The sequence below is a fragment of the Symphalangus syndactylus genome, chromosome 8 (assembly GCF_028878055.3).
Source record: "Symphalangus syndactylus isolate Jambi chromosome 8, NHGRI_mSymSyn1-v2.1_pri, whole genome shotgun sequence".
Taxonomy (NCBI): Eukaryota; Metazoa; Chordata; class Mammalia; order Primates; family Hylobatidae; genus Symphalangus; species Symphalangus syndactylus.
Genome location: NC_072430.2, coordinates 143,083,701 through 143,096,501, shown reverse-complemented (window position 1 = coordinate 143,096,501; position 12,801 = coordinate 143,083,701). Strand labels below are relative to the sequence as shown.

Below are 12,801 nucleotides of genomic sequence, written 5' to 3'. Positions count from 1 at the left end.
GAGTTGTGATCACTGCACCAGGAGGTGTTTTGGAACATCCCTGAGGTGTGAACACTGCACCAGGAAATGTCTTGAATCATCCCTGAGTGTGAGCACTGCACCAGGAGGTGTTTGGGGTCATCCATAAGGTGTGAGCACCACACCAGGAGGCTTGTTGTATTATGGCTGAGTGTGAGCACTGCACCAGGAGGTATATTGAATCATGCCTAAGTTGTGAGCACTGGACCAGGAGGTGTTTTGGATCATCCCTGAGGTGTGAGCACTGGACCAGGAGGTCACCTGGATCATCCCTGAGTTGTGAGCACTGCACCAAGAGGTGTCTTAGATCATGCCTCAGTGTGAGCACTGCACCAGGTGGTTTTTTGGATCATCCCTAGGTGTGAGCACTGCACCAGGAAGTATTGCTGATCATGTCTGAGTTATGATCACTGCACCAGGAGGTGTCTTAAATAATATCTGAGTTGGGAGCACTGCACCAGATGGTGTCTTGGATCATCGCTGTGGTGTGAGAACTGCGCAAGGAGGTGTTTTCCATCATCCCTGAGGTGGGAGCACTGCACCAGGAGATGTCTTGGATCACCCCTGGGGAGACAGCACTACTCCAGGAGGTGTCTTGGGTCATCTTTTAGGTGTGAGCATAGCACAAAGAGGTGTCTTGGATCATCCCTGCAGGTTGAGCACTGTACCAGCAGGTATCTTGGATCATCTCAGAGATGTGAGCATTGCACCAGGAGGTGTCATGGATCATCCCTGAGGTAGGATCACTGCACTAGGAAGTGTCTTGAATCATCCTTGAGGTGTTAGCACAGTAACAGGAAGTGTCTTGGATCCTCCCTGAGATGTGAGCACCACACCAGGAGGTGTCTTCAACCATCAGAAGAAAGAGCACTACACCAAGAGATGTCTTGGATCACGTCTGAGGTGTGATCACTGTAACAAGAGGTGCCTTGAATCATCCCTGAGGTGTGTGCACTGTACCAAGACGTGTCTTGGTTCATCCAGGAGGTGTGAGCACTTCACCAGGATCATCATACCTGACCTGTGAACATTTCAACCAGAAGTGTCTTATATCATGCCTGAGGTGTGATTCACGCACCAGGAGGTGTTTTGTACCATCCCTGAGGTGCAGGCACTGCACCAGTAGGTCTCTTGCATTATGCCTGAGGTTTGAGCACTGCACCAGGAAGTGTCTTTTAACATCCCAGAGGTGTGAGCACTGCACAAGGAGGTGTCTTAAGTAATCTCTGAGGTGTGAGCACTGCACAAGGAGGTGTCTTAAGTAATCTCTGAGGTGGGAGCACTGCACAGGGAGGTGTCTTCATTCATCCCCTAGAAGGGACTACTGCACCAGGAGGTTTTTTGGATAATCCTGAGGAGGGAGCAGTGCACCAGGAGGTATCTTGGATGATAACTGAGTTGTAACCACTGCAACAAGAAGTGTCTTAAATAATCTCTGAGGTGGAAACACTACACCAGGAGGTGTCTTGGATCATCCCTGAGGTGCAGACACCGCACCAGGAGGTCTGTAGGATTATCCCTGAGGTTTGAGCACTGCATCAGAAAGTGTCTTTTATCATCCCTGAGTTGGGAGCACTGCACCAGGAGGTGTCTTGGATCATCACTTAGGTGGGAGCACTGCACCTGCAAGTGCCTTGGATCATGCCTGACGTGTGAGCACTGCACCAGCAGGTGTCTTGGCTCATCCCTGAGGAGGGAGTACTGCACGAGGAGGTGTCTTGCGTCACACCTGAGGTGTGAACACTGTACCAGGAGGTGTCTAGGATCATCCCTGAATTGTGAGAAGTGCACCAGGGGGTGTCATGGAGCATCCCTGAGGTGAGAGCACTGCACCAGGAAGTGTCTTGCATGTTACATCATCCCTGAGGTAGGAGCACTACACCAGCAGGTGTCTTGGATCTTTCCAGAGGTGGGAGCACTTCACCAGGAGGTATCTTGAATCAACCCTAAGGTAAGAGCACTGCACCAAAGGGGTCTTGGATCATCCCTGGAGTGGGGGGAGCACTACTGCAGGAGGTGTCTTTGGTCATCCTTGAGGTGTGAGCACTGCACCAAAAGGTGTCTTGTATTATGCCTGATTGTATTATGCCTGAGTGTAAGCACTGCACTTGGAGGTGTCTTGGATCATTCCTGAAGTAGAATCACTGTCTCAGGGAGTGTCTTGAATCATCCCTGAGGTGTGAGGATTGTAAGAGGAGATGTCTTGAATCATCAGAGGAAAGAGCACTACACCAAGTGGTGTCTTGGATCATCCCTGAGGTGTGAACTTTGCACCTGGAAGTGTCTTAACATGCCTGAGGTGTGACCCATGTACCAGGAGGTCTCTTGTATCATCCCTGAGATGGGATCACTACACCATGAGGTGTCTTGGATCAAATCTGAGGTGCAGGCGCTGCACAAGGAGGTCTCCTGAATCATCCCCAAGGTGGCAGCACTGCACCAGAAGGTGTATTGGATCATCCCTCAGGTGTGAACACTGCACCAGGAAGTGTCTAAAATCATGCCTGAGGTGTCAGCACTGCACCAGGAGGTGTTTTTGATCATCCCTAAGGTGCAGGCACCGCACCAGGAGGTCTCTTGGATTATGCCTGAGGTTTCAGCACTGCACCAGGAAGTGTCTTTTATCATCCCTGATGTGTGAGCACTGCACCAGGAGGTGTCTTGCATCATCCCTGAGGTGTGTGCACTGCACTAGGAGTTGTTTTGCATTATTCCTGAGGTCAGCGCACTGCATCACAAGTGTCTTGGATCCTGCCTGATGGTGCCTGACCAGCAAGTGTCTTAACGCATCCCTGAGGAGGGAGTACTGTAACAGGTGTCTTGGATCATCCCTTGGAGTTGAGCACTACACCACCAGGTGCTTTGAATCATCTCTGAGGTGTGAGCAGTGCATCAGGAAGTGTCTTGTATTACGACTGAGTGTGAATACTTCACCAGGTGGTTTTTTGGATAATTCCTAGGTGTGACCGCTGCACCAGGAGGTATCTCGGATCATGCCAGAGTTGTGACCACTCCACCAGGATATGTTTTGGAACATAGCTGAGGTGTGAGCACTGCACCAGGAGGTGTCTTAGATGATGCCTGAATGTGAGCACCTCACCAGGATGTACCTTGGATCATGCCTGAGTTTTGTGGGCACTGTATCAGGATGTGTTTTGGATAACCCCTGAGGTGTGAGCACTGCACCAGGAGGCATCTTGTATCATCTCTGAGTTGTGAGCACTGCACCACGTGGTCTTTCTGGATCATCCCTAGATGTGAGCGCTGCACCAGGAAGTATCTTGGATCCTGTCTGAGTTGTGACCACTGCACCAGGAGGTGTCTTATATCATATCTGAGTTTTGAGCACTGCACCAAGAGGTGTTTTGGAGCATCCCTGAGGTGTGAGCACTGCACCAGGAGGTGTCTTGGATCATCCCTGTAGTGTGAGAACTGCACACTACAGGATGTTTTCAATCATCCTTGAGTTGGGAGCACTATACTAGGAAGTGTGTTGGATCATACCTGGGGTGTAAGCACTGCACCAGGAGGTCTCTTAGATGATGCCTGAATGTGAGCACCTCACCAGGATGTACTTTGGATCATGCATGAGTTGTGTGTGCACTGCATCAGGACGTGTTTTGGATCACCCTTGAGGTGTGAGCACTGCACCAGGAATTGTCTTGGATCATCCCTGAGGGTGAGCACTGCACCAGGGGGTGTTTGGGGTTCTCCATAACGTGTGAGCACTGCACCAGGAGGTGTCTTGGATCATCCTTGAGGTGTGAGTACTACACAAGGAGTTGTCTTGGATCATCCCTGAGGTGTGAGCACTGCACCAGCAAGTGTTTTGTATTATGCCTGAGTGTGAACACTGCACCAGGTGGTTTTTTAGATGATTCCTAGGTGTGACCACTGCACCAGGAGATATCTCGAATCATGCCAGAGTTGTGAGCACTGCATCGGGAGATGTTTTGGATCATCTCTGAGGTGTGATCACTGTACCAGGGGGTGTCTTGAATCATCCCTGGGAGTGAACACTGTGACAGGAGGTGTCTTGAATCATCCCTGAGGTAAGAGCACTGCACCAGGAGGTCTTTGGATCATCATACCTGAGGTGTGAACATTTCACCCAGAAGTGTCTTATATCATGTCTGAGGTGTGACCCATGCACCAGGAGGTGTTTTGTATCATACCTGAGTCGTGACCACTGTACCAGAGGGTGTTTTGGAACATCCCTGAGGTGTGAGCACTGCACCAGGTCGTGTCTTGGATCATCTCTGTAGTGTGATAATTACACAAAGAGGTGTTTTTAATCATCCCTGGGGTGAGAGAACTACACCAGGAATTGTGTTGGATCATGCCTGAGTGTGAGCACTGCACCAGGAGGTATTTTGAATCATGCCTGAGTTGTGAGCACTGCACCAGGGGGTGTCTTGGATCATCCCTGAGGTGTGAGCACTGCACCAGGAGATGTCTTGGATCATCCCTGAGGTGTGAGCACTGCACAAAGGAGCGTCTTGTATTATGCCTGAGTGCGAACGCTGCACCAGGTGTCTTTTTGGATCATTCCTAGGTGTGACCACTGCACCAGGAGGTATCTCAAATCATGCCAGAGATGTGAGCACTGCATCAGAAGATGTTTTGGATCATCCCTAAGGTGTGAGCACAGGACCAGGAGGTCTCTTGGATCATCCCTGAGTTGAGAGCACTGTTCCAAGAGGTGTCTTGGATTGTGCCTGAGTGTGAGCACTGCATCACCTGGTTTTTTGGATCCCTAGGTGTGAGCACTGCACCAGGAGGTATCTTGGATCATGTCTGAGTTGTGATCACTGCACCAGGAGGAGTCTTAAATCATATCTGAGTTGGGAGCACTGCACCAAGAGGTGTTTTGGAGCATCCCTGAGGTGTGAGCACTGCACAAGGTGGTGTCTTGGATCATGCCTGAGTTGTGACCACTCCACCAGGGGGTGTTTTGGAACATCCCTGAGGTGTGAGCACTGCACCAAGTGGTGTCTTGGATCATCCCTGTAGTGTGAAAACTGCACAAGGAGGTATTTTCCATCATCTCTAACGTGGGAGCACTACACCAAGAAGTGTGTTGGATAATGCTTGAGATGTGAGCACTGCACTAGGAAGTCTCTTAGATGATGCCTGAGTGTGAGCACCTCACCAGGATGTACCTTGAATGATGCCTGAGTTGTGTGGGCACTGCAACAGGACGTGTTTTGGATCACCCTTGAGGTGTGAGCACTGCACCAGGAATTGTCTTGGATCATCCCTGAGTGTTAGCACTACACCAGGAGGTGTTTGGGGTCATCCATAAGGTCTCAGCACCGCACCAGGAGGTTTCTTGTATTATGCCTGAGTGTGAGCACTGCAGCAGGAGGTATTTTGAATCATGCCTGAGTATGAGCACTGCACCAGGAGGTATTTTGAATCATGCCTGAGTTGTGAGCACTGCATCAGGAGGTATTTTGAATCATGCCTGAGTTGTGAGCACTGCATCAGGAGGTATTTTGAATCATCCCTGAGGTGTGAGCACTGCACCAGGAGGTGTCTTGGATCATCCCTGAGGTGTGAACATTGCACCCAGAAGTGTCTTATGTCATGCCTGCAGTGTGAGCACTGCACCAGGATATGTCTAGGATCATCCCTGAATTGTGAGCACTGAACCAGGAGGTGTCTTGATTCATCCCTGAGGTGTGAGCACTGAACCAGGAGGTATCTTGGATCATCCCTGATATGTGAACACCTCACCAGGAAGTGTCTTGGATCATGTCTGAGTTGTTAGCACTGCACCAGGAGGTGTCTTAAATCATCTCTGAGGTTTGAGCACTACACCAGGAGGTGTCTTGAATCATGCCTAAGCGTGACCACTGCACCAGGAGGCATCTTGGATCATGTCTCAGTTGCAACAGGAAGTGTCTTGGATCATCCCTGTGGTATAAGCACTGCACCAGGAGTTGTCTTGGATCATCCCTGGGATGCAGCCAGTGCACCAGAAGGTGTCTTGGATCATCCCTGATGTGGGAGCACTGCATCAGGAGATCTGTTGGATCATCGCTGAGGTGTGAGCACTGCACCAGGAGGTATCTGGAATGATTTTTGAGGACAGTGTAGTGCACCAGGAGGTGTCCTGGATCTCCCGAGGTGGGAGTACTTGCACCAGGAGGTGTCTTGGATCTACCCTGAGGTGTGAGCGCTGCAACAGGAAGTGTCTTGGATCATCCCTGAGGTGTGAGCACTGCAAAAGGATGTGTCCTCAATCATCCATGAGGGAGGATCACTGCACCAGGAAGTGTCTTGTATCATTGCTGAGGTGGAAGCACTGCACAAGGAGGTGTCTTAGATCAACCCTGACTTGTGAGCACTGCACCAGAAGGTGTCTTGGATCATTGCTAAGAGGCAAGCACTGCACCAGCAGATGTCTCAGATCATCCTTTAGGTGGGAGCGCTACACAAGGGGTGTCTTGGATCATCCCTGAGGAGGGAGCACTACACCAGGAGGTGTCTTGGATCATTTCTGAGGTGCAGGCACTGCATCATGAGGTGTCTTGGATCATCGCTGAAGTGTAAGCACTGCACCAGGAGGTGTTGTGAATCATCGCTGAGGTGTGAGCACTGCACCAGGAGGTGTCTTGGATTATCCTTGAGGTGTGAACATTGCACCAGGAGATGTCTCAGATCATCCCTGAGGTGCAGGCACTGTACCAGGAGGTATCTTGAATCATTTCTGAGGTGCAGGTGCTGCACCAGGAGGTGTCTTGAATCAGCCCTGAGGTGTGAGCACTACACCAGGAGGTGTCTTGATTCATCCCTGAGGTGAGCACTGCACCAAAGGTGTCTTGATTCACCCCTGAGGTGTGAGCACTGCACCAGGAGCTGTCTTAAATCACTTCTGAAGTGTGAGCACTGCACCAGGAGGTGTCCTGTATCATCCCTGTGGAGGGAGTACTGCACCAGAAGGTGTATTGGATCATCCCTGAAGTGTGAACATTGCATCAAAAGACATCACAAATCATCCCTAAGGCTTGAGCACTGCACCAGGAGGTGTCTTTGATCATGCCTGAGATGTGAGCACTGCACTAGGAGGTGTTTTGGATCATCCCTAGGTAGGAGCACCACACCAGGAGGAGTCTTGGATCATCTTTGAGGTGGGAGTACCACACCACGAGGTGTCTTGGATCATCCCTGAGGTGGAAGCACTGCACCAGGAGTTGTCTTGGATCATTCCTGAGGTGTGAGTACTGCACCAGGAGGTATCTTGTATCATCCCTGAGGTCAGAGTACTACACCAGGAGATGTTTGGATCAAATCTGACGTGTAGGCACTGCACCAGAAGGTCTCTTGGATGATGCCTGAATTGTCAGCACTGCACCAGGAAGTGTATTTTATCATCCTTGAGGTCAGAACACTGCATCAGCAAGTGCCTTGGATTGTGCCTGAGGTGTGAGCACTGCACAAGCAGTTGTCTTGGCTCATCCCTAAGAAGGGAGTACTGCACCAGGGGATGTCTTGGATTATGCCTGAGTTGTGAGCACTATATCAGGAGTTGTTTTGGATCAGCCCTGAATTGTGAGCACTGCACCAAGAGGTGTCCTGGATCATCCCTGAGGTGGGGGCACTGCACCAGGAGGTGTCTTTGATCATCCCTGAGGTGGGAGCACTGCACCAGGAGATGTCTTGGATCATCCCTGAGGTAGGATCACTACACTAGGAGGTTTCTTGGATCATTGCTGAAGTGTGAGCACTGCACCACGAGGTGTCTTGGATCATCCCTGAGGTAGGACCACTACACTAGGAGATATCTTGGGTCATTCCTGAGGTGTGAGCACTGCACCAGGAGGTCTCTTGGATCATCCCTGAGGTATGAGCACTGTACCAGGAGGTGTCTTGGATCATCCCTGAGGTGCAGTGATATGGTTTGGTCATGTCCCCACTCAAATCTCATCTTGAATTGTAGCTCCCATAATCCCCACATGTCATAGAAGGGACCCTGTGGGAGGTAACTGAATCATGGAGAGAGTTACCTCCATGCTGTTTTCATGATAGTGAGTTAGTTTTCAGATCTGATGGTTTTATAAGGAGCTTTTCCCCCATTTACTTGGCACTTCTCCTTCCTGCCATCCTGTAAAGAAGGATGTGTTTACTTCCTTCCATTTTGATTGTAAATTGTGTGAGGCCTCCTCAGCCCCACAGAACTATGAGTCATTTAAACCTTCTTTCTTTATAAATTACCAAGTCTTGGGTAGTTCTTTATAGCAGTGTGAGATCAGACTAATAAACACCCCCATGATTCAATTACCTCCCACCAGATCCCTCCCATGACACATGGGGATTATGAGAACTACAATTCAAGATGAGATTTGGGTGGGACACAGCCAAACCATGTTATTCCATTCACGGTCGCTTTAAAATATGTCCTCACATTTCAAAACACAATTATGTATTTCCAACAGTCCCCTAAAGTCTTAATTCATTCCATCATTATCCCCAAAGTCCAAATCTAAAGTCTCATCTGAGACAAGGCAAATTCCTTCTGTCAATGAGCCTGTAAAATCAAAAGTGAGTTAATTACTTCCAAGATACAATGGAGATACAGGCAGTGGACAAATACACCCATTCCAAATGAGAGAAATTGGCCAAAACAAAGAGGCTGCAGGCCCCAGCCAAGTCCAAAATCCAACAGGGCAGTAACCAAAACTTAAAGTTCCAAAATAATCTCCTTTGACTCCATGTCTCACATCCAGGTCACGCTGATGCAAGAGGTGGGCTCCCATGGCCTTGGACTGCTTCACCCCTGTGGCTTTGCTTTCACAAGATGGCATTGAGTGTCTGAGGCATTTCCAGGTGCACGGTGCAAGCTGTCAGCGGATCTACCATTCTGGGGCCTGAAGGACGGTGGCCCTCCTCACACAGTTCAACTGGGCAGCACCCCCGTGGGGACGCCCTGTGGGGGCTCCAACCCCACATCTCCCTTCTTCAATGCCCTAGCAGAGGTTCTCCATGAGGGCTTTGCCCCTACAGCAGGCTTCTGCCTGGATATCCAGGCATTTCCATACATCCTCTGAAATCTAAGCTGAGGTTCCCAAACCTCAATTCTTGACTCCTGTACATCCACAGGTCCAAGACCACGTGTAAGCCACCAAGGCTTGGGGCTTGCACCCTCTGAAGCAACAGCCTGAGCTCTATGTTGGCCCCTTTAGCCACAGCTGGAACTCACTATCACCAAATCCCTATACTACACAAAGCAGCAAGGCCCTAGGCCTAGCCCATGAAACTCTTTTTTCCTCCTAGGCCTCTGGGCCTGTGATGAGAGGGGCTGCTGTGAAGAACTCTCATATGCCCTGGAGACAGTTTCCCCGTTGTCTTGGTGATTAACATTTGGCTTTTCATTACTGATGAAAATTTCTCCAGCTGGCTTGAATTTCTTCTCCGAAAATGGGTTTTTCTTTTCTATCACATCATCAGGCTGCAAATTTTCCTAACTTTTATGTTCTGGTTCCCTTTTAAACATAAGTTTTAATTCCAAACCATATCTTTGTGAATACATAAAACTGGATGCTTTTAACAGCACCCAAGTCAAATCTCGAATGCTTTGCTGCTCAGAAATTTCTTCTGCCAGATACCCTAAATCATGTCTCTCAAGTTCAAAATTCCACAGATCTTTAGGGCAAGGGCAAAATACTGCCAGTCTCTTTGCTAAAATGTAGCAAGAGTCTCCTTTATTCCAGTTCGCAAAAAGTTCCTCATCTCCATCTGAGACCACCTCAGCCTGGACTTCGTTGTCTACATCACTATCAGCATTTTGGTCAAAACCATTAAACAAGTCTCTAGGAAGTTCCAATTTTCCTGGAAGACATCTTCCTGTCTTCTTCTGAGCCCTCCAAACTGTTCCAACCTCTGCCTGTTACCCAGTTCCAAAGTCACTTCCACATTTTTTGGTATCTTTATAGCAGTGCCCCACTACTCAGTATCAATTTACTGTTTTAATCCATTCTCATGCTGCTATGAAGAACTGCCTGAGACCGGGTAATTTATAAAGGAAAGGTTTAAATTACTCACAGTTCTGCCGGGCTGGGGAGGCCTCAGGAAACTTACGATCATGGCAGAAAGCAAAGGGGAAGCAGGCACGTCTTCATGTGTCTGGAGAAGGAGGAAGAGAGCAAACAGGGAGGTGCCACACACTTTCAAACAACCAGGTCTCCTGAGAACACATTCACCATCACAAGAATGCAAGGGGGAAATCCGCCCCCAGGATCCAATCACCTCCAACCAGTCCACTTCCCCAACACTGGAAATTATAATTTGACATGAGATTTGGTTGGGGACACAGAGCCAAACTATATCAGCGCTTAACCTCATTTGAGTTGTCACACGCAACCAGGAGGCTTGAATAACCCACTGCTTCCAGACTAGATGGCTTTCCGTGTGACCCCAAGAGAGACTCCCAGCCTCTGCTGATTCCTATGTAAAGTGTGGGTTGGAACTGGATGGTATCATAGGCTCCTTTAGCTCTGTATGATTCTCATGTAAAATTCCACCCAGCAGTCAGGCAAGAGGTGCACTGGGGAGAGGAGGTGGAACCCGCAGGTTATTGATAAAATCCTGAAATCCCTTGGCTCTGTGCTTTAAACAGGCACCTTCCCAACATCTATGACTGTCTTTGAACTGCTCATAAAGAGCACTGATTAATGTGACACTTCACATGCCCACCATGAAATTAGGAAGGCCCTTAGATCTCCTTCAAACCCGCGGTGCCGGTGCCTTCGCCCCATCAATCAGAGATGAAACTGTGATTGCGTTGCAAGGAGACGAGGCCATCCTGGAATTCTGCCATGAAAGAATCGCTGGGACTCAAAGGAGGGGAAAACAAGGGAAGGGGAGAGGGGGAGAGGGAAAGAGAAGCTGCTTCCAGAAGGAATAAATTTGTGCGTGTACTTTGATCCTGCTATGATTTTTATTTGTTTTAGCCACATCCTTTTCACTGCACCACTCAGCTAAAGGTGCTTTAAATTAGATGGCGCTAGGAAACCCTCTTCCTCCCCCCTCCTTCCCCTGCCTGCCACACAGGCCCACGGTCTTCAATCAGTGTGAGATGTATAATCATGCCATGCTCAAATGTAACTGGAATAAATTGAGACAAATAAACTCAAAGGCACCACATGCATTTAGAATACTCTTTGCCAGGGTTTCCTAACGTGCTTGCAGGCAGCTAACTCTCAAAGCAAACAAAAAGTGGCAGTGTTTACCCAGCTTTGCTTTGGAGCATGTTGAGAGCCTCTGACTCACAGATCGCTGCTGACTGAATCTGCACATACATCGGTGTTCACCTCCCCCAGCTAGCTTCCTTCTCTCTTCCACACTCCTCCCTTTCCCAGGTGTCCAGGCTGAACAGGGACTTGTTTGGGGTCCTCTGTTCCTCACCTCTACCTGTCTTCAATAGGATAGCACAAAGATCACAAAGGCCTTGAGAGCAGAGATGGGAAGTGAGAACCTTGTCTCACTGTGAGGACCCCAGGACCTTTGTTCAAACAAAGCAAAGCAGCGCCTGGCATGGCCGGCCCGTTCTGCTCAGCATTCAGGAGAGAGCTGCCTTCCAGAAACCTCCTCTTTGGTGCTCTTGTTAAAGAAGAAGATGCCTCAGGGCACCTTTAAGAGAAGATCTGAAATGAAGATCTGAAATGAACCTCTTACCTTCCAAAACCTTCTTTCTCGGCCAATCTTGTTCCATGACCAGCCATGTGGCTGTGGATTTACTGGCTCTCTGGACCCTCACCCTCCCGTCAGGGTGCCATCTTATCCATGTCTCTGCTTGAGGGACACACATGTCAGCTCTCTGCTCCTGCACTGCCAGGCACAGCCATGATGGTCTCAGAGCCATTGGTCCCCAGCACAGAGGTGAGCTTCAACTGGTACCGTGATGATGAAGGCGGCAGGTGCCTAGTAGCTACGGACTTTGGATTATATCCATTTCCAATGATTAACAAGAAGCCTCTTTAATTTTAAGTACGTACTTTTTTTTTCAGAGATAAGGTCCCACTCTAGCACCCAGGTGGGAGTGCAGTGGTGCAGTCATGGCTCATTGCAGCCTCAACCTCCCAGGCTCAAGCAATCCTCCCACCCCAGCCTCGCAAGTAGCTGGGACTACAGGCGCACCATCATGCCTGGCTAATTTTTTAAATTACTATTTTAATAGAGATGGGGTATTGCTATGTTTCCAAGGCTGGTCTCAAACTCCTGACCTCAAGTGATCCTCCCACCTCAGCCTCCCAAAGTGCTGGGATTACAGATGTGAGCCACTGTTCTGGACCAAGTATGTACATTTAGAAGTAACACCCATTTTCCTGTGATTTCCTTAGCTTCGTTCTATGAACTGCTAGCTTGTCATGCCTCCCTGTCATATTCTCTGACAGTTTCCACAGTCTTATGCCCCATGGATGTCTCTCTCTCTCTCTCTGTCTCTCTGTGCTTTCTGTAATTCCTCTTTGGCTGCCAAGAGTTCATTTTCTCAGCCTGTGACAGCACCCCATGTTCCCCAGCTTCTTATGGGGAATCACAGCTCCCCTGCTACATTTAGTCTGTTGGGAGCACAATTCCAGGTAATCAGCTTCTATGGCAGAAGTGACAGGGCCTGAGCAGCCTCTCACTAGATTTGGAAGAACTAGAGAGCAGGTCTGGTGGCCCACAACCCAGCCCCTAACGCCATGCTATGGCACTTCCTGCACCCTGAGTTTCACTGATTCCACACCTGGCACCCAGCCCTCAAGTCCATTCTGGGAGCATCCTGTCCCTCCCCCA

General features: G+C 49.3%; 1 long non-coding RNA gene across 1 annotated transcript; it reads left to right on the top strand.

Annotated features, from left to right (window-relative positions):
* The first annotated feature begins 219 nt into the window (after positions 1 to 219).
* On the top strand, positions 220 to 10,946 carry LOC129488649 (uncharacterized). The gene is made up of 2 exons (XR_008659703.2): positions 220 to 5,386; positions 5,470 to 10,946. It is a non-coding gene; the product is annotated as an uncharacterized lncRNA (long non-coding RNA).
* Positions 10,947 to 12,801: the final 1,855 nt, after the last annotated feature.